Here is a 21,306-nt window from a genome sequence, read left to right as displayed (position 1 = left end):
GAACAGCTGGCACCCATGGTGAGTGGCCTGTTTTGCTATGGAAGGGCTTGATCTGATACTTGTGGATGTCCTGTCCTGTCCTGTCCTATCCTATCCTACCCTACCCTATCCCATCCTATCTTATTATATCCTATTTTTCCAGGCTTATAATTGTGATCAAATATTTCTGGTACTAGCATCTTTCCATTGTACTCACAATGAAATCCTCACTCAGATGGCCATCATAGTCTATTTTGGCCTTAATTGTTATCTCTCAGATGTTTAAAAGGTGTGAAAACCTTAGTACTCATCTGTCTTCACCACAATATATGTATGCAGCATTTCAAAGACTACCTTAAGACTTTATGTTATGATGTACTTCATGCATGGCATAAAATGTTAAACAGTAACATAGACAGCTAATTGTTTTTTCCCAAAATGTGATTTAGCCATAATGCCTGTGATATAGTAATGACAGTGAATATAAAAAGAGTGTTCCATTAGTTACAGGGTTACTTCTTAAAAATTAAAAAAATGGAGTCCCCTTTTCATTTCTGGATTCTGATTCATTGACTACCTGTATTGCACAAATGTAGCCTTCTTTAACTGGCTCTCTTTTGATTGCAACATGAAACTGCTTTTGAAACAAACCCAGTTTGAAGTTTAAGGATTACTCTGAAAAAGACAGTGTAGACAAGATTGCACTAGTCTTGGCTCCTTCTTCTCTACAGTATTTCAACAGGATTTGTCCCTCAGAAACCCTATCTGTAATGATCATATCCAGACAAAGCAAGTTATTATTTTGCTTTTAATCTATAAATGAATTACTCTATCAGGCTATAATTTAAACCTATGATTGCAACACAAAAGACATCAGAGGAGGATACTGATTATTTTAAAGGGCAATAGAAGCCCCAGTCTGAATACAAATACTGTGTACAAATTGGAAAGAACTGATTTGTTTCAAGCTCACTCTCAGTAATGTAGATGAAATCTGTATGCTTGCTGTAGTGATGCTGTAGCCTGTCTTCTCTCCTGCTTTGCCTTATTGTGCATCTACCTGCCTAAAAAACCACAAGGACCTGAAGCTGGAATCCTAAGTGTATGTGGAGGAAGAGCAGCAAGGTCAGGAAAAGTCAGGTGGGGGTGCTTCTTCTAGAAACGGTGAAAAAAAGCAAAGCTTCTGGGAATCCTAAGAACAAGATAAATAGCTCAGACTTGATTCGAATTGACAGTTTAAACTCCCTATAATTAGGTTTTCTAAGACAATGCACTAATACATCAATCCCATCTCAGTATCAAATCAAATTAAGGAAAACTCCTGTTTGTTAAAAAAATTGAATTGTCACAAGCTTGATTTCTCTCTAGAATCAAATGTTGGGCTTCTTTGTTTGATTTCTTGTTGTAGGTTGTCGGGGGGGGGGTTTGTTTGTTTTGTTGGTTTGGGGTTTTTATTGTTTGTTTGTTTTTTAAATCATGTTGGAATGCATGTGAACAATTCCTATAAATTTCCAGTGGGATTTAGAACTCTCTGTCCCCTGATATTTGAAAAAACATATTTCCCAAAGTCACTTGGAAACTTACTTTATTTTTCACGGGTTGTTTGGATGAATATTTTTCTACACACAGGAAAAAAACATACTGCAATAATAAACAAAGAATATTTTGAATAAAATATAATCTTATTTTTTACTGTATGTAGAGGAAGTTCAGGTGTAGCTTGAAACAGTGGAAATAAATGAGTTAAAGGGAAAAGATTATGTGATCTACATCCTATGCATACATATGATTAAACTTACATGGCAGCTGGGTCTAGGACATTTCCCTGAAAGGAACAGGGCAGGGTGAATTTTTCTGACAGAAACCCAACTGACTGAGCCAGAGCTTTCAGTGTTTGTTTTTGATAAAAACCTGTTAGATATTCTTATCCTGATGTGAAACATGTCACGGTGTAATTACCACTGGCCTGTCACCTAGATAGCAGAAATAAGCCTCCACTGCGATAGCAAAATGACTTGATTCTGTCAATCTGTGCTGAAAAACAGCTCTTTTTGTTACCTTTTTGTACCTGACCTGTTATTTACAATAAAGCTATGTTACAAAGTATTTCAGTTGCCTTTTTTTAGTGTTCAGGTCCCAGTAATAGTATGCTGCTTAGAGTTGCACTTGGAGTCAGGCTGAAAAAGTCATTAAAACTGAAAATGTTCAACCAGAATAAATGCAGTATGAAACCCCTTTTTTTTCCAAAAAGTCTTCTGAGGTGAGCCCAGTGGGCAAAGGTCTAGTAAAAGGAGATATACACTGAGCAGTGCTTATGCAGTAGGTACAATTCTTTGGGGACACATCAGTTTTCTTAAATGCACAGAGCTCGTGAATTATGCATATGCACAGGGACATCTAGTCATGTGGCAGATGTAGGCTTAGAGGTGCGTGGTCTTTGTGCAAATCCATAGGAAATTTTCTAGGCCACTAAAAAGCATTTTGGATGCTGTTATTGTATGCAATTAATTTTCACTCCAGTTAGTCCACAATAAAAAAATTTAAAACTATTTTCTAGACATATGATTTGTTGTTATTGTCGTTGTTCAATCCCTCTAATTTTTTTTTTATTTTTTTTTAAATAGTTACAGCTGGAAATATGCTGTCCAAACTTCATGGCATCTTGATCTAATTAAAAGTCATCACTATATACTGCCTAAATGTTAATGCTGCTGGACAGATTTACAAAGATAATAATTAAATTCTTCAGTTATCCATCACATTTATTGATATCAGGACAAAAATGGTGAAGAGCATGACTATTTTCCACTTTTATTCATAACCTCAGCTGCAATGAGACTACACTAACAGAAGGAACACTTGTGCTAGTATTAATATTAGCAGACATTAACCCTAGACTAATATTTATATTTAACACTAGGAGTCAGTAACAATAATGTAATTTCCAGATGTTTTTACATTTTTCTTTGGCAGAGCCCCTTTTCTCTTCTGGAATGATGATATTCAGAGAGTCTATAAATCACTGACAGGAAACCTGGCCTCTAGAGTAATAATTCATCAGAAACAAACTGAAGGCTGAATTGAGGCACCTTTGAGATTCCCTATATATCCTTTAGTTTATTTGAAAACAGACACCTTCATCTGTTTGAGTTAGGGATCTGTGCATTATGAGCATACAAGGCATTATTTTGCCTATATTACACAGCTGTAAGATAGGAATGCACAGAATTTTCCTCTCTCTTACAGTCTTTTGAAGATAGTTACATGTAAAACATGAAAAATGATGATTGTTAGATCCCAAAGAAGTTTTATTCCAGTAGCAATTTTGACTGAGTTGTGAGTGGAGAACTTCACTTCCATTTTTATAATATTCTTTGAATCAGAAATCACTTTTTTCAATAAAAACTACATCTCATGACATGGCATTTTTTGGGTTTAGTATTTTTTTATGGTTTGGGCTTTGACAATTTTTTGTATGTGTCATTCTTTTATTTTTTCCCCCAAAATGTCTCAGCTAAACAGTTTATTCAGAAGTTTCAAGCTGAATTTAAATTATTAATATAGACACTGGCTGGATCCATTCCAATGGGAAGATCATTAACCAGGCAACAAATACTACTGTGAACAAGAAACCACTTCAACAAGTCAGATCTATGAATTTCTTAATGTTAAGCCTTCAAGTTTTCTATTTTTTTATTATTATTTTTTTCCCCACTTCTTGATCTGGAGTCAAAAGCAAGTGTGATACAATTTCTCTGGCCTCAAGCATAAAAACTTAGTAACAGCGCTGTGTCCTTATAATGGAATGCTATATGTGCATGTGACTGTATGTGGATGTAAATGAACCCAAAAAACAAGATATCAAACAAGAAAAATGTTACTGTAGTTGTAATTTTCCTATATCCAGAAGAGTATCTCTCAAAATGTGATCCTTTAAAGCTTTACATTAAATATTAATTTAAAGAAGAAAAATATTTCACTTAGTTGCTTTCCTCATACACTAAAAACACACCATGAATATGTATCCAAAAATTATATTATTTTCAACAAATGAGGCTCCATAGAATGAATAATTTTTAAATGTGAGCAAGTGGGAACAGATGCAGTGGCAATTCTTCGACATTTCATTAGTCTCCTTAGCTTCTTGAAGGTTACGGGCAAACTTAATTTCAGGCATGCGGTATGTATACTTCTCCTCCTCAACACAGACACAGACATTATATTAAAATCCCTTCCTTTCGAAGAGGAGCTTTCATCAAAAAAATAGATTCAACTTGTTATCCTACGGGTGCCTGAATCAGAGCTACAGAACTGTTAAAAGGCATATGATAGGCAGTGGTATTGTGATACCTAAGTCTACCTCGGTGCTTTTCAAGTTCAGAGAAACTTTCAATTTATGGTATGACAATATTTGAGCTGAAATTTTCAATTTATCATTGGCATATAATCTTTAAAGCATAAATAGGGTAAATATTTAGGCATATTAAAAAAAAAAAAAATATCAAGACAACAAAAATATTTTTTTAATACTGTGCATCTTTCTTTGGTTAAAATAACTGGTAAAATAGAAGCCTTATTGCTATTATTCAAAACAATAAGCTACACACACTACCTCAAGCCAAATGCAAAGATGAAGAAAACATGCACAGATTGATTCCTATGTTACATAAATTCAGAAACAACTTTGACAAGCTTCCAGCAGAGCCTTACTGGCTGCAGTCTCAATGCTTCAAACCATTATGCATGAAAGATGCCTCACTGGAATCAGCAGGGCTCCTCATGTGAGTGCATGCTCCCATTTGCATAAAATATTTGTAAAAGACAGCTCCTCTTTCAGATGTTACATATGATAAAAAGGTGTTGAGCCCATCTAGAAAATTAATTCATTCTGCAGATTTGTTATGTTCTGTTTAGTGACTGACAAGCAGGTAAGTCACCTAGCAAGATCTACGTCACTCTTGAAGCATTTCAGACTTTCAGTGAACTTCTAGAAAAAAGAAAAAGAAAAAAGAAAAGAGAAAGAAAAATAAAAAGGAAATTAAAAAGAAAAAGGGAGGGATAAAAAAGGAAAATTAAAAGGGAAAGAAAGAGGTGGGGGAGGAGCGGGGAGGAGTTGTATATAGTAGCACAGCATTCAGGAGACTTAGATTTTGGTTCTTACTTTCACACATCCCTTATACTGGAAAAGCTGTTGAGGCAGCTGTTCAGTGTTGCCTGCTGTCTGGTTGTCATTTGGCAGTGACCTCTGCACAAATCGTTGGTGGGGCTGATGAGAACCAAACTGCAAATCCCCTCTCAGTCCTCCACAGGGATAAAGATGGAAGGAGACTTCCTGGCAGCCTGAGATGCTAGAAATCCTATCTCAAAGTCCAAACATTGTGTTTATGTTGGTATTGTTAACACCTACTATTTTATTGTGAGTCTTGGTATGTGCATCCTTATCTTGGAATGACACGATTACTTTTCAGCTTCAACTTTCAGTTACAAAACTCTCCTTTCTGAATGTACAGAGAATGTAAAAGCAGGTTGAAAATTGCGAAAGTGTAAAAAAATTTATATTTCATTTTTTAAAACTAATTTTTGTGAAAATTACTACAGAAACAAGCAACTCTTTCCAATTGCTATTAAAAGCCACCTGTTGCCCTTAAAATATATGCTTACCTGTAATTCCTAATCTGATAATAAATTTGACAAAAGCATTATTCTTCTGTTATTTTATGTAAAAACCAAAACTAGAATCTCATGTATCAAGTAATTGGAAGAACAGTAGAAATTCAGCTGAAAAAACCCCAACTTTTTTTCAATAAAAGCAATGTATAATGAAAATTCCTTGCAATAAGGCTAATGTCTTCATTTTTGCTTGGAGAAAGAAGGAGACATTTTTGTTTGGATTTCCTTCAAAAATAGCTAGATTTTATTGTGCTGTAAATTGGAGAGAGACAGTGGGAAAATTTAAAAAAAAAAAACAAAACAGTAAAATAAATAAGTTTTCTAAAACAACTGCCTTTTGAGAGGGATAATGATATTAATTAGGTTTAAAACATTTGGAATCAAGTGCCATGAAGAGTCTTCATAATTTAAATTTAGTAATGGTTAAGTGCTACTGAGAAGATATACAAAATGGAATAAATTGGTTGTGCATCTTGAAGTTCTCTAGTAGCTGTAACAATGCAATGCACAAAAGCTGAAGTAGGAGTCAGAATAAAATTAAAAGGAAAGCTCAAATTTTTCTCAAACTTTTTTCCCTTTCTTTAAATGTCTCTATTCTAAAAGGAACTATACGAGCAAAGATAAGACTGGTATGTGAAATCATCCTGGTATACACTCAGTAACGTTTCTAGAGGAAGTGTTGAAAGGGAATAAGATATTAATGTTGGTTATTTATTTATATTCCAAGTAAGTTTTATATTTGCTAATAAGGGTCATACATGTACTAGGCAAAGCACAAATAGACAGGAAGACACCAACACTGAGGCTTTCCCGTCTCTTGAAGTAGTAAGGATCAGTGCCCTTCCATTCAAGTAATGGTAACAGATTTTCCCTTGGTGTGTTTTCTGTACAAACTGACCAAAAAAAAAAAAAAGTGTATAATTCCCTGAGGATTCTCTTGAATATAGAGTTTCTGCACTATAAATAATCTACTTTCCAAGTTCAAAGCATAATAACGCAGTATAGGACACATTCTAACTTTAATTTCCAAAGTATATTCTTCTCCAGTCTTGAGAAGACGTAGTACAATTGCCCTCAGCTACAAGATAGCAAATGACTCCCTTTTTTTTTCCTCCTCTGTTTTTTTTCTGAGGATTTGATGGTCTAATAAATATAAGTAAATTTCAGAATTCTTGAGCTGATATCTAAACTCCTAGGTTTTAGCTTTCAAAAATATCCCTAAAATGTTCATTTTTTAAAAATGCAAACATGAGCATCCTTGGAAAAGAAGTAAATAATCAAAAACCAACAAACCTGAACACAATTTGCATGCTCAAAGCATAAATATTTTAATATAACTGTTTTAATATCAGATGAACTTCTGACAAATGCATGTCCTTGTATTCCAAAGGCACAAGCAAACACATATTGTTATATGCATTCATCCCATTTGCTAAATCTCTGTAGTTCCCGCTGAAACACACCTGTTACATCCTGTGGTCTTTCTTCCCCTAATCGTTCAGACACACAGAAGTAGTCCATGGCTTCCTGCCAGCCCAGATGGAGCATCTTTTTTCCAACACAAATTAGAGCTCAAGAGAAACTGCTGCCTACTTAAGTCTCACTCTGGTTGAAAGTCACTGAGCCATAGTGAATCATGAAGTTAAGCTGGAGAGCGCTTCAGGCTAACTGGTCTAGGCATGATCATGAACAAAGGGAAAAAGTGTGTGCTTAAGATGCTTATTCTGTACGGTGATTACAAAAAAGGATAATTCTAGACATGCATTCTTAGAAATATGCAACGTAAGTATTTTGAACCATTGCCTTAATCTTACAGCAATGCCAGTTGAAGAAATTATTGTGCCCTGCTTAGTTGTCACGCCTATGAAAATGCATCAGACAAGTTTGCAGAAATATCCTCAGTATCCTCACAACAATCTAATAAGGAAGCAATATCCTGTTGTCCTATATTTCTAGCATGGAACAGAATGGAATACAATGGAGATAAAGTAACTTGCCTAATGTCATCAAAGACAGATGGCAAAACTAAGTGCTTGAATCTAGCTATCCCATCTCCTGTCATATTAACAGCATCATTCTTCTAGCTTATCTGAAAACTTACAACAGAGTTCTCATTACAATTGGAGACTATGCTGGTAATGTGCTTAAAAACTAATGACAGTCTCTTAAAATAAAAATGCCACTGTTTTTCAGTCACAGTTGATGGAAAGACCCTAGATCAGTTTGTCACATAAAATTTGTACAAATGAGCATTAATGTGCTGAATTTCAAACCTGGTTTAATTTTTAAAATCAAGAGTCTAATTACCTTTCATGATTCTAGGAGATTATTCATAAGTATTTAAAATTTGATCCCTCTAGGAATTCAAAGATGAAGTTCTCTGAGCAATCGTTATTTATGTGATATTACTGTGTTTGGGTTGTTAAACAAGGAGAAGAAAAGATGCCAACATCTTTATTTGTACTTTTATTAGAACAAGCAACATATTAAAAAATGGTGAGAAAAAAATTAGTATTGTGGAAATAAGTCAGGTCTGAGTATCTACGGTGTTTTTAGCACCAAAGAAAAACCTTCATTTAAGCAAAAAGATGTTAAGGTTGACACTGTCCCTCTAAGCAAGAACTGTCCTCAATCTAAAACATCTAATCTCACCCATCAAAACACAGTATTTCAAAAAGTCTGTATAGAGGAATTATTTGTCATTTTTTTTGCAGACTGTCAGCTTGATGAAAGAATTTTGTTGCTTTTCAGACAACACTCAGACAGCATTGCCCATGTTGTTCAAGGTGCGTGTCTGAAGGTTAAAACACCATGAAAAGCATCTATTTATAGTAATTCTTTTCCAATACGTTCATCTTTTTCTGGCTATGGGCTTTCAGAACTGGGAGAGAAAGCATACAAATGCATGCTTTTAAAAGAAAGTTCTGTTTCTAAAGTAAGTTCTTTATTACTGTATATTTTAACCCCCTTCTGAAGCTGAAATTAAGTCTATACAGAATATCAGGTTTTCAGTTTCTTTCCTTATGTTCTGACAGTGAATATCACCATGGAGAACAATAGCTAATTTCATACATCTGCTATTGTCTTTAAATTATTTTAGGAAATTTAATAAATTTAGATATTAAGAGGGAAAAAAAAATGTGAAGAGCTGAATGTTTCATCATAAGTAAAACAGAAGAGTTACATTGCAGTGGTTTCTCCTGTTGGTTGCTGCTTTTCAGAATGATGTATGGGTCAAACATAAAATCTAGTACTCTGTTCTGAAAAATAAATTTAACTGTATTGCTCTAGAAGAGACACACCAGCGAATAGCTAAGCCTGACATTTGGTAATATAAAGTAATCCCAGAAACAAAAATAACAGATGCAATTTAACAATCTAAATCTCATTCTCTATGTTTTATGCTTTTGAATAAACCAAATATTGCATGAATGTATTAGATATGAATCAATTTAATAATATCATTAAACTGTTCTATACTATTTATCCTCTTTTGAGCCTCATCTGTGCTTTAGTTCAAGCAATTATTCATGCATGTGAATAAAGATGCCAGATCGCTTATCATCATCATTTCAAACCTGAATGAGAATGGAAAGCAAATGGGTTACATGATGAAAGTATGTAATTAATTCCTTAAAGTAGAGGTTTTATCAGCTCTTACAGAGAGAGAGAGAGAGCAAGATGGAAAGAGAAGGAGAAAGACTTTTTTTTAACAATGCTTCAGCAGGTTGCTCAAGTTTATTTTCATCCTCAGTGTGATACACAGCTATTTTTTATTATTATATTGAGGAATAGGCCACAGTACAGAGAGAAAACTGGGTAATACACCTCTTACTTCAATTTCTGAAAGACAAGGCACTGGTAGGTGGCACATCCCCTGGCAACAACACAACTTCTTGATGTCAGTTGTAGTTGTGGTTCCTTGTCTCTCTCCCACCTGATTTGCCAATAATGTCATGGTTTGAGCCCAACATGACAACAAAGGAACAGCCACATGGCTTCTCAGTCAACTGCCCCCCCACCACCCACACACACATTGGGATGAGGAGGACAAAGATCATGGGTTGAGACAAAAGACAAGGAGGGTTCTTCACCGATTAAGGTCCCAGACAAAACAGACTCAACTTGGGGAAAAAAGAATAATTTTAATTTTTAATGTGGACCTGTTGGAACGTGTCCAGAGAAGGGCCACAAAAATAATCCAAGGGCTGGAGCACCTCTCTTACGAGGACAGACTGAGAGAGTTGGGTTTGTTCAGGCAGAAAAAGAGAGGGCTCTGTGGGGACTTCATAGTGGCCTTCCAGTACCTGAAAGGGGCCTACAGAAAAGCTGGAGAGGATCTTTTTACAGGGGCTTGCAGTGAGAGGACGAGGGGTAATGGTTTTAATCTGAAAGAAGAGAGATTTAGGTTAGAGATCAGGCATAAATTTTTCAGTGTAAGGGTGGTGAAACACTGGAACAGGTTGCCCAGAGATGTTGTGGGGGCTCCATCCCTGGAGGTGTTCAAGGGCATTGATTGGATTGGAATAAGATTGGATGGGACTCTGAGTAGTCTGTTCTAGTGGAAGGTGTCCCTGTCCATGCAGGGCAGTTGGAACTCAGTGATCTTTAAGGTCCCTTCCAACTCCAAAAATTCTGTGATTCTGTAAATTTAATTTCACTTTAACCAAATACACACAGGACACAGACAACACAAAGAGCAGAGCTTGCATATGTTACCCTATCCCTCCCTTTTGCCTGGGCCCAAATCACTTTGTTCCCGGTTTCTCTCCCTCCTTCCCCCCAGCGGCACAGGGGGACAGGGGATGGGGTTTAGAGTCAGTTCACAGGCTGGGGGGTCTTTCTGCACCATCGTCCTCAGGAAGAAGGATTCCTTACAGTCTTTCCCTTCTCCTCCACAGGGTTCCTCCCATGGAAGAGAGTCCTTCATGAGTCCTTCCCATGAGATTCAGAGCAAGCTGCTCCAGCTCACATAGTCACGGGCTGCTTTGGGAAAAACCAACTCCCCTGGCGCTGCAATCTTGCAAAACTGCGTAATCAGAGTCCACTGGTGACAAATCCACTGGCCACAAAATCCACGTCCACTGGCCAAGTTCACCCCTCCTGGCACCTTCAGGGAATGTTCTGTCATGTTCCTCCTTGTTCCCCTTCTTCCTCACCAACCACCAGCACTGCTCTCCTTCTTCAGCACAGCTCTTCTCTTTCTTTAAGTGCTCCTCTGCTCAGGTGTTATCTTAGTTCTTTTGTATGTTAATCACAGAGGTGCATCTATTGTCCCTTTAATGGCTCCTTGACTGGGTTTGGAGCAGGGGGAACTTCTCAGCTTCTTACCAGATTCACTCCTGGCACCCTTCTCCCCCTACCAAAAAAACTCACCAAATGAAACCAGAACAGTAGTCATGCTGGAAAGGCCTCTAGTCATTTTATTACACTGGAGATATTAGAGACACCAGAGAGCTGAATGGCAAATTTATCTATATGTTAGCCAAAATCACAGAATCTTAAAATCAGAGAATAGTTGAGGTTGGAAGACACTATGAGAGGTCAGCTGGTTCAACCCCCTTGCTCAAGGAGAGCAATCTAGATCCAGTTGCCCAGGAAAAGATGGATTTTTAGTATCTTTAAGAATGGAGACTCTATAACTTCTCTGGGCAATCTGTGACAGAGCTCAGTCACTCTCACAGTAAAAAAGTCTTTCCTGGTGCTCAGAGAGAGCTTTCTGGTTTTTAGTTCATGCCCACAGGGTACCACTGATAAAATCCTGGGACCTTCTTTACACTCTACCTTCATGCATTTATGTACACCGGTGAGATTCTCTCTGAGTCTTCTCCAGGCTAAACAGTCCTAGCTCTCTCAGCCTCTCCTTTTATGACAGGTGCACTGGTCCCTTAATCATCTTGATGGATCTTTGTTAGACTCTCTCCAGTATGTCCATCTCTATGTTGTACTGAGAAGCCCAGAACTGGACACCGGTCTCAGGGTGTGGCCTTACCTGTGCTGAGTGTATGGGAAGGATCACCTCCCTTGACTTGCTGACATACTTCGTCTAATGCAGCCCAGGATACTATTCAACTAAAGGATAGATGTAAAACTTTCTTCCCCCTACCTCTACATTTCTGCATTCATTTCATTGTATCATTACTTTGCATTATTACCTGCTGCCATTCCATGCTCCCAAAATTGGGAAGGAGCCAGTATCTTGTATTAGTCCCCCTGATACCCTTGGAAAAAAAATGAAGCAGACATGTTTTTCAAATGTTCTTCAGATCTGAAAAGGAAGAACTAAACTTGATACTATCTAATGCTGGGAATGGCTGCCATGAAATTCAGTTCATTAAGTAAATTGACCAGTTTGACAGAAAGGGTAGTTAGCATTTGGAGTCAACTGACAGTTTAGCAGAGAGAAGTAAAAGATAAAGCCAATTGGGTGAAAGATGTAATTTCATGACACTGAATTTTTCAAGAAAGACAATTTATGAGTTCCTCATCTAGTCACTGTTTGTGCCCCTTCACAGATGTAGCTGAGTGAAATTGTAGGGGTCAAAATGGTGTCTTATTCCCTATGTAGGTAATTTCATTGAGCCAGTTTACAGCTGCTTCCCAAGCTGTTGTGAAGATGAGCTACAATCAAAGGGAGCAAATGGCATGGCTACTCCATGCTCGCTTTGAAAGAAAAGCCATTGTCTTATGAAACTACAGACTGGGCGGAGAGAGAAAGAGAGGAGAAGATGGAGCTGATTCATGTGGAATAATAAGGATTAGCAGAAGGTTAGGGTGAAAAAATTTTAATGGATCATAAAACAATGCTGCTTAGACATCCACTACCTGAGAAAGTAATTTGAAAGTGTTGTGTTAGGTTTTTTTTCCCCTCACTAAAGCTATCCAATATTTTTATTCCTAGACTCTCACAGCTACAAGAGTATAATTTTCAAATGATTTTTAAAAAAAAACTAATCTGAAAAGGAAAAAAATCTCAGTTGAATACCTATGTTTTCTCATAAAAATAGTTGCCCTTCCAAGAAAACACAGTAATACAACATATTAATTCTCCATGTCTATTGCTGTACAATATTCAGGTTTTTGAGAGAAAGCATGGAAATTTGATAAAATAATATATACTCTATAATTTATTTGCATTGACTGACTGCTTCCTTTTAGTTACACAGAAGTTATGATGCAAACATGTTTAACACACTGTATCTGCACTCTCTCTTTTTAAAATAATTTTATTGTGTTTTAAAACATAAAGCAAAATTATTTTTGATTCCCTGGGAATTTTTGGATGAAAGAATAAACACCTTACCTCCATATATATTCTTCATTTTTGTTTAGAAAAACACAAATGTAAAGGAAAGGAATTGAAAGAAAAATAATAAGAAAAACACAAATAGAAAAAAAAATAACCAAAACAAACCAACCAACCAAACAAGCCCTTCCCCCCAAAAAAAAACAACAAACAAACCAAACCAACAAAAACTACAGTGAAGGGGGAAAAAAAAGGCTTTTTTTTTTTTTTTTTCTCGAATGAGTACTAGTGTAAAATATTAAAATTTACACCTGCACATCGGTCCATTTGAAAATTTGTTTCAAAATTGTTCAACCTAATTTACACCTTGTAGACGTGTTGCATTACAAAATTCATTTACATTGTATTAACCTTTCTGTTCTTCTTTTGACAGCCAGCAGTCTGGAGTTATACACATAAAATTATGTGGGTATAGTCTTAGTAATTGAAAATGTGATTGAAAAATGGCATAATTCATAATTATAATTTGTTTTTTCATAGTCTTTTTCTCTCCAATGTCCTTGTCTCTCAGTTGTTAGAATGAACTATTTGGGGGGTGGGGGGGAAGTTTGTTTTGGTGCAAGTTGCAGTTCACATTATTAATAGTCTTCTAAATAATTGAAAGCAATAAAACCACTAAATGTAAACCCACATATATGTCTGCCTTTAACAAAATCATACTTTCATCAGGAAAAATAATCCTTCATTTAATTTGATTGTGCCTGTTGGAGTTAGTATGCTCTGTAATTCAAGATGTGCATGTGATATTACAGTGTTTGCAAAATGACAACTTGTCGTAATATCAGACTGGAAAAAAGATTGGGTAATCAACACCAACATATCCTAAATTCATGTAAGGAACTGTCCAAACACTTCAACATAACATAAAATCCTAGTCAAGTGCCCCAGAATGTTCCAAAGAACTATTTAGTATACAAACATTCATGCAGCCTCAGGGGTTTTGCCCAGTTTTGTGAATAAATGAGGCTTCAGTCTGTATTCTAGATGCTAAAAGATACCTAGTTTTAACACATCCTTATAAGAAATGTTTGATGTTTCCTCTTTTTCCTCACTTCAGATTTTGAAAGAAATTAAACTTTTAGCCTGGACTGCTTGCCGCCAGTACAATTATACAAATGGTTGCTTTTGTTTTATTATGGTACCTGTATTCTTTGACAAACTGACCTTTTTCAGTCTGAAAACTAAACAGACTGCATGTAAGGAAATGGTCATATACAATTAATAAATATTTATTCAGGAAGAATGTAATGTTTAAATTAGAATGAAAAGGTCTCCTGGAGCTAAACATTATTCAGTTATGAAAGGGCAAAATAAGTATCCAAATTAGCCCCAGATTTAGCAGGCTTTCCGTGTCAAACTGGGATATTTCCACTTACAACAAAGGAGGGAGGTTAAAATATTTTGTTTCTTGTTCATTCCTGCATGACTAGATCCTCCTTATGTTTTCCTCAGTTTACACGAGAGTTAGTGGGTTTATATCATTAATGCTACAACAATTGTTTGTTTCCCACACCAATAACGTCCTGTTGAAGGAATTTCCCAAGCAGAAAACTACTTTCTGGAAGTGAAGATGCTTTTCTGTCTCTGTTACACAGATAGCTTGAAAGTAAGGGTAGATGATAGAGAACAGTTCTGCTACCACATAAGACATTTAATGTAAAGCTGCAATTGACAGTGAAGAAATTTTCAGTCAGCCCCAATTATGAAATAAGTGTATTAACCTAAAATACTAACATCAAGACTAAGCATGAAAAATAAGATGTCAAGACATGGTCACTTTCTTAGCCAAATGCTAGTGCCTCCATAGGTTCTGTCTTGCTGGGAAACAAACCAGTGTTTGTCAAGATTAACTATTTGAGCATAACTTCAGCTAAGTCATTTTAATAATGAAGCCAAAAAAACAGGGTAATATTTTTTGCATCAAGACCACCCATCTTTCCAGTTTTCTGTGTTGAGTTTGCCCAGATTAGCAGTCCATTAGCTACTCTCCATAACTTCTAACCTAGCATAGAAGTGCAAAGCTAAATGGTGATTTTTATTTTTTAAAAAATTTTCTGAACTAATATTAGAAAAAATGGGGAAGAGATCTGGAAGATATAAACAAGGATATGCTTTCTGACCATGCAGAATTTCTTCATTTTGTTTTGCCATTTGAAAAGTCATTTTGTCAGACTGGACCATATTCACTCATCACAGAGGTCAGTTGTTGTTACTCTATGGTATTTTTTCTAAACCAATTCACAACCAAAGAGTACTCTACTCTGCTTATTTAATCTGGAGTTCTATTAGTTAACTTTGTAGTCTACAGAGAATTTGAGGCTTACCAGATAAAACTAATCTTTTTATTTTGTTTTATAGCTGTTTTAGCCTTGTTATCAGCCTAACAAGCCTATGGCAATTACGAAAATTAACCTTGCCTTTGAGGTTAATTTCTAAAGCAACGGACTTCCTTCAAAACAAGCAAACTACATCAAGAAAAGAAAAGAAAAGAAAAGAAAAGAAAAGAAAAGAAAAGAAAAGAAAAGAAAAGAAAAGAAAAGAAAAGAAAAGAAAAGAAAAGAAAAGAAAAGAAAAGAAAAGAAAAGAAAAAGAGGAGACAATGAAGACACATAAATCCTTTTTCATCTCTAATTGCATGTCATAGTTTTAAAACACATAGCATTCTTTTATGGAAGAAATGGAGCACTCCTTACCATTCTATTGCTTACTCCCTCCTTTCATTGCCTCTAGTCCTGTTATTATTAACTTGGGAGAAGAGGCCAACACCCACCTCCATACAACCTCCTTTCAGGTAGTTGTAGAGGGCAATGAGGTCTCCCCTCAGCCTCCTCTTCTCCAAACTAAACATCCTCAATTTCTTCAGCTTCTTCTTGTATGACTTGTTCTCTAGACCCTTTGCCAGCTTCATAGCTCTCCTCTGGACAAACTCCAGCATCTCCATGTCCTTCCTGTAGTGAGGGACCCAAAACTGAATACAGTACTCTCAGTGTGGCCTCAGCAGAGCTGAGTACAGGGGCACAACCACTTCCCAGCTCCTGCTGACCATGTTATTCCTGATGCAGGCCACGGTGCTGCTGACCTTCTTGCCCACATGAGCACTTTGCTGGTTCATGTTAAGCCCACTGTCCACCAGCACCTCCAGGTCCTTATCTACTGAGCAGCTTTCCAGCCACTCTTCCCCCGCCCTGTAGCATTGCCAGGGACTGTTGTGACCAAAATGCAGGACATGGCACTTGGCTTTATTGAACCTCATACAATTGGCCTTGGACAACTGATCCAGCCTGTCCAGATCCCTCTGCAGAGCCTTCCTACACTCAAGCAGATCAACACTTCCACCCAATTTTGTGTTGTCTGCAAACTTCCTGAAGGTGCACTCAATCCCCTCATGCAGATCATGGATAAAGATATTGAACAAGATTGGCCCCAAAACTGAGCCCTGAGGGTCATAGGTATTTAATTTCCTAGCGTTAATTATATTTGTGTAAAACTATTGAATATCAATTGTTATTCCTCCAGCTTACATACAAATTAAATGCAAAAGTTTCAGCAACATGTACTTTCTGTAAACATGTATTTGCCTTTTGCATCCCATATTCTTTGGGAATGATTCAGATTTGCATTTTTATTCTTTTTTCTTTTTGCTAGACAGCTGGATATTATGCAAACTTCATTTAAGAGAACAAGCTGGAACATAAGTAATTTCCTTCTCTGTCAGTAAACAAAGTTATATCCATACTTTGTAGGAACAGAGAACATAGAAGTGGAAAAGATACTGAAAATGTACAATGTTTTTATTTAAAATAACAATAGAAAAATAGCCCTGGGTTCAAGAAGGAGTGAAATGCACATAGTGACACACAAAAATGATCCTTCCCTGTAAAATCAGTAGACCTTTCAATTAGCTAGTTTTATATACAGGAACAGTCCAAATGCACATTGTGCTGAATGCCATTTGGGAAACTTCCAATGTTTTAAAATTCTGTTCCAGTTATTTATGTTCATATATTCAATTTACTACAACTACATTTTTAAGCTTTCCTTTCACATCTGAAGTTCATTTCCAGAGGCTCTATTTTGGATTTTAGCTTCTATTTTTAGGTTTGTGTAGGGATTTTATTTTGGGTTGTTGTTTTTTTGGGGGGGGGAGATTTTTTTAAGATTTTGTTGAGTTTGCAGCATTTTAGTTTGGTTCTGGGTTGGTGGATTTTTTTGTTTCATTGTTTTGTTTTGTTTTGGTTTTTCCCTAGGGGGGATTGTTTTTGGTTTTGGTTTGTTTTTATCAGATCAGCTGTTGAATGATTGCTTATTTAATCACATATCAGTTCTATTTGATATCCAGCATGTTGACACAATGATCAATGTGTAGGACCTATTTTGCAGTCTTAACTAAGTCTTAACAGTACACACACATCTAATCTAAACTCAGGTTTACCACAAAATAGCAGTCAACATAAATAAAGACAGTAAAATAGAATCCCTAATATTAACTTATGCAGAGCAGTACTTGTTTCTATGTACTACTAATTTCTATCCGTTGCTTTTTTTTGTTGGGTGGACATGAAGTTATCAGGTCATTTATAGCCTACCTTTGCTACTCTACTTGCTTTTACACTATCTCGTGAGGGTTTGAGCATTTATGTATACATGTAAGACACATCCAAAAAAAGAAGTTAATAAGCATTTAAAAAAAAATAAAAATCAACAAAGCTCATTAAACCACTGCAGGGGAAAATAAAGGTGAAGGAGAAGGAACCAGCCTGTTTTTACAATTTATTCCCCCTCTTCTCAAAACAATGTCAAGATTTCTAGTGAGTTGGACAACCCAATGTTTAAGATTATGGTTATAAGAGCTTATAAAGTTAGGTCACAAATAGCATAAGTCTTTCAGCTTCAGAAATTTGAGTAATAGGATTTTCCCTTGTGGAAAGTTCTGGCTGCTTTACTGGACAAGTGTTAATCTACTATAACTTCATTATTTCTAATGAAAAGTGAATTTATTGCGTATCAGAAAAATACTTAGATCTTTAAATTAACTATTATTATTGTTATTTAGGTCACTGAAAGCAGAAGAATATCATAACTGAAAGAGATAGGGTCAGGGGTCTCTACTAAAGGGATTTTTTTACAATTTTGATTTAACATTAATTAAATTATACGTTTTGCAGAACTGGAAAAAAGGAATGCAAAGAACCGTGCCTCTATTACTAATCAGAATTAGGCCCCTTAGTGACTTTTTTTCCCTTTCTGAATGCACAAGTTTAACCTTACAAAGCATACATACATACAGTTAATAGTTCTGAAGTCCTGGCTTAAGGTTTTTCCATAGTTTTCTTCAAGGACTGAAAGATGCAGGTTCCAGTAAGCAGACCTAGAGTTGAGTCCTTCTGAGAGATCACTGCAGTCACAAGAATCACATTTCCCAGAGTATTACACCCCACTTTCCCAGTCTCTGAGCTTTAATTTTTTTGTCTTTTATGGCTTATTATTTCCATAAAACTCAACATAAACTTTCTAGCCCTTTCTAGACTTTAGGCAGGGACAGCCAAGATGCAGCAGGCACAGATAAAGGGAGAGAAAACTCTAACCTCTGCCTCCAGGTGTGAAGATAATCTCTCTAAAGAGATTTGATACGGCAACTATTAACAGCAGACCCCAAAACCTCACCACCTTTTCTCCTTGTCAAACTGCCCCTGATAGAATGGCAGAATTAAAATCATCCAGGCTGTTTGACTGAGTGAAACACCTCTAATCAATATAGTCCTGTTAGAAGGCTGCACAACACACCCAAAAATGTTCCATATATTTCTATTTTTATTAAAACAATTTTTATCTGCAAAATTCAAAATTGCTCAATGCAAAACTGAACTGAATAGAAGAAGCCCTGTCCCTTTGCATTGTCTCTATTAAAAAAAAAATGAATGACTATGTGTCACTCGTTTCCAGGCATTGTACTCTCTCCAGTGTCTGTTAGAAGTTAGGGATTAATAATGGCCACAAGGATGATGTAAAGCAGCAGCCACAACTAAGCTAAACCCTACTGTCAAGGTTTAAGGTTGGGCCAGCAGTTAAAGGAATGACAGATGCTCTCTATCAACCCTTTTCCCTTCCTTGAAATAGAAGAGGATGAGAGAGATGTGGGTTGGAAAGTAAACTGCTCATCTTTAATGAGTTAATAATGATGAAAAAGAAAATAATTTACTGCATACAAATATATACAAATCCCACTGTTGCACTCCCCTTCAATATCAATCACTTCACCAACAAGCCTGCAGGGTAGGCCCTGGGAACATCCTGGACTGGGCTCCTGGTGTTAGTGGCAGACAGGAGATGGATGCAGGAATGCATGGATTCAGAAATGCATGGATCAGGATCAAAAACAGATAGACAGAGTCCTCACAGGATGGCAGCCATGGATGAAGAAAGCTTGACACTTGCAATTCCTCAGATGTATACTGAGCATAATGCATATGGGATGGAATACTTTGATTAGTCAATTTTGGTCACCTCTCTGGTCTGCTCCTCCCCACAGGAGGCTCACAGCTGTGACCCCTTTTCCTCCTCTATTTTCCAGGGCACAAGAAGTTTAGTGGAACCAAGCAAAGGCCTTGGTTTTGCATACCATTCTATAGCAGTAACTATAGACATAGAGGATTATCAGCCTTAGAAAGCAGACACTGACTGAAAAACATACCCTTATTTTCAGCAAGAGCAGCTACTTAAAAGAGACTAATTTGAAGAGCAAAATTAGTAAGAAAAGAAAATTGGTTCTGTCTTATCTCAAACCAAGACACTTATGTTGTAAATGAAGATAGCAGCAGGAGCAGCTCTATGCGGGACTGTGGCATGCAGGAGTGTGGCTTACAGGCCAGTAACATGACTCATAACAATTTAGGAATCTTTGTCTTGTATGACTCGTGTTTTTCTCAGAGTCATAGCACTCAACAAGTATTTTAATATTAAAAAAAGCACAATTGAAGTTTTAAAGTATTATGTCCTTTTCATAATTTTGTTTCAACAATTACTTCCATCTTTAAAGCATGTATGATTCGTAGTCTGAATCACATTGGCTTTTTTTTTAAGTTGCTGATCATTGGAATGATCTAAAAAGAAGATATTTACTGTTTGAAAACCTCATTTAAAGATTAGGTTTTCCATTCTGAAAGGCTTGCAGTTGTCAAAAATTCTCTGAGTTCAAAATTTATGATTACCTTGGTAGGTAGCCTGTGATGAACAGCTGATCACATCAGATTAAGATTTTCTAACCTTTAAATATACAGGTGGTTCAACATTTAAATAGAAGGGTTATAGTTATGCTCTGCTGTAGAAAATAGGAAAGAAAAATGTTATGGAAGGATTTGTTCTCTTATTTTATTTGGGTACCATAACATTTACCAACATGTGGGTGGATCCTTTTAGCTGCTTTTGCATTCTGTGAAGAGAAACTAAAATCCTTTCTTTGACTAATTACACAAACAGGCTGGGAAATTGTCTCAGAGGCTCCATTTGGTCACACAAATTCCACCGTTTGCACCTAGTGACTTCCTTGTTCAGTCAGGACTTATACAATTATAATAAACAAAAAAGATTATTGAAATACCATGCAAGTGAGATATGCAAAGGTTAAAGGTTAAATCTGTTTTAAGCCTAGCTGTTATTTAAATTTACAAGCATGGATCTAATAACCATGGTCATCATAGAACAGTTAGGAACAGTGCTGCTTACTGGGGAAACTCAGATATCCTTCATATTGTCTGAAGAGTTTCTGTTTGACTTATGAGAAGATCTTAATTTAAGAGCCTGTCACACTTAGCATTGCTACTACCATGTACTTGGCACAGAAATATTTTTTAAGCTTCTTCTCTGTTCATTTAAAAAACATGATAAAAAATAGTTCTATTTAGCAGAAAATTAATTAAAACAGAAGTGTTGTTTGTTTGTTTGTTTTTTTAAAAAGCTACTTGCATAATAAGCAATCTAAAATGCTAGGGTCACCGCTTACAGGATTTTCATAAATTCTTATTTGTTGATAACAGAAATATAACATACCATGTACCCATTTCTCTTCAAAATATGCATATATTTACTTTTTCTTAAACTGTTTACAGTACTGAGCTGTTTTTAGAAACTCAGAACTCTTATACGTCTTCAAAGTCACATTAGATATAATTTTACCCCTGCCTGAAAAAGCATGCATGATTTAGAAGAATCTGTGACATACTCTTTTCTATTAATGATATTTAAGTTACATTTCTTTTATATCTTTTCCTCTAACACTGTTACATTTGAATCATAGAAATAAATACGTTCACTCTGAAGAGCAGTGTTTCCTAGAATTCTTATGAGAAAGATAA

This window comes from Chaetura pelagica, unplaced genomic scaffold (assembly GCF_000747805.2).
Source record: "Chaetura pelagica isolate M959 unplaced genomic scaffold, ChaPel_1.0 scaffold106, whole genome shotgun sequence".
NCBI classification, from domain to species: domain Eukaryota; kingdom Metazoa; phylum Chordata; class Aves; order Apodiformes; family Apodidae; genus Chaetura; species Chaetura pelagica.
The sequence above is the reverse complement of the archived record's forward strand: the minus strand, read 5'-3'. Positions refer to the sequence as shown.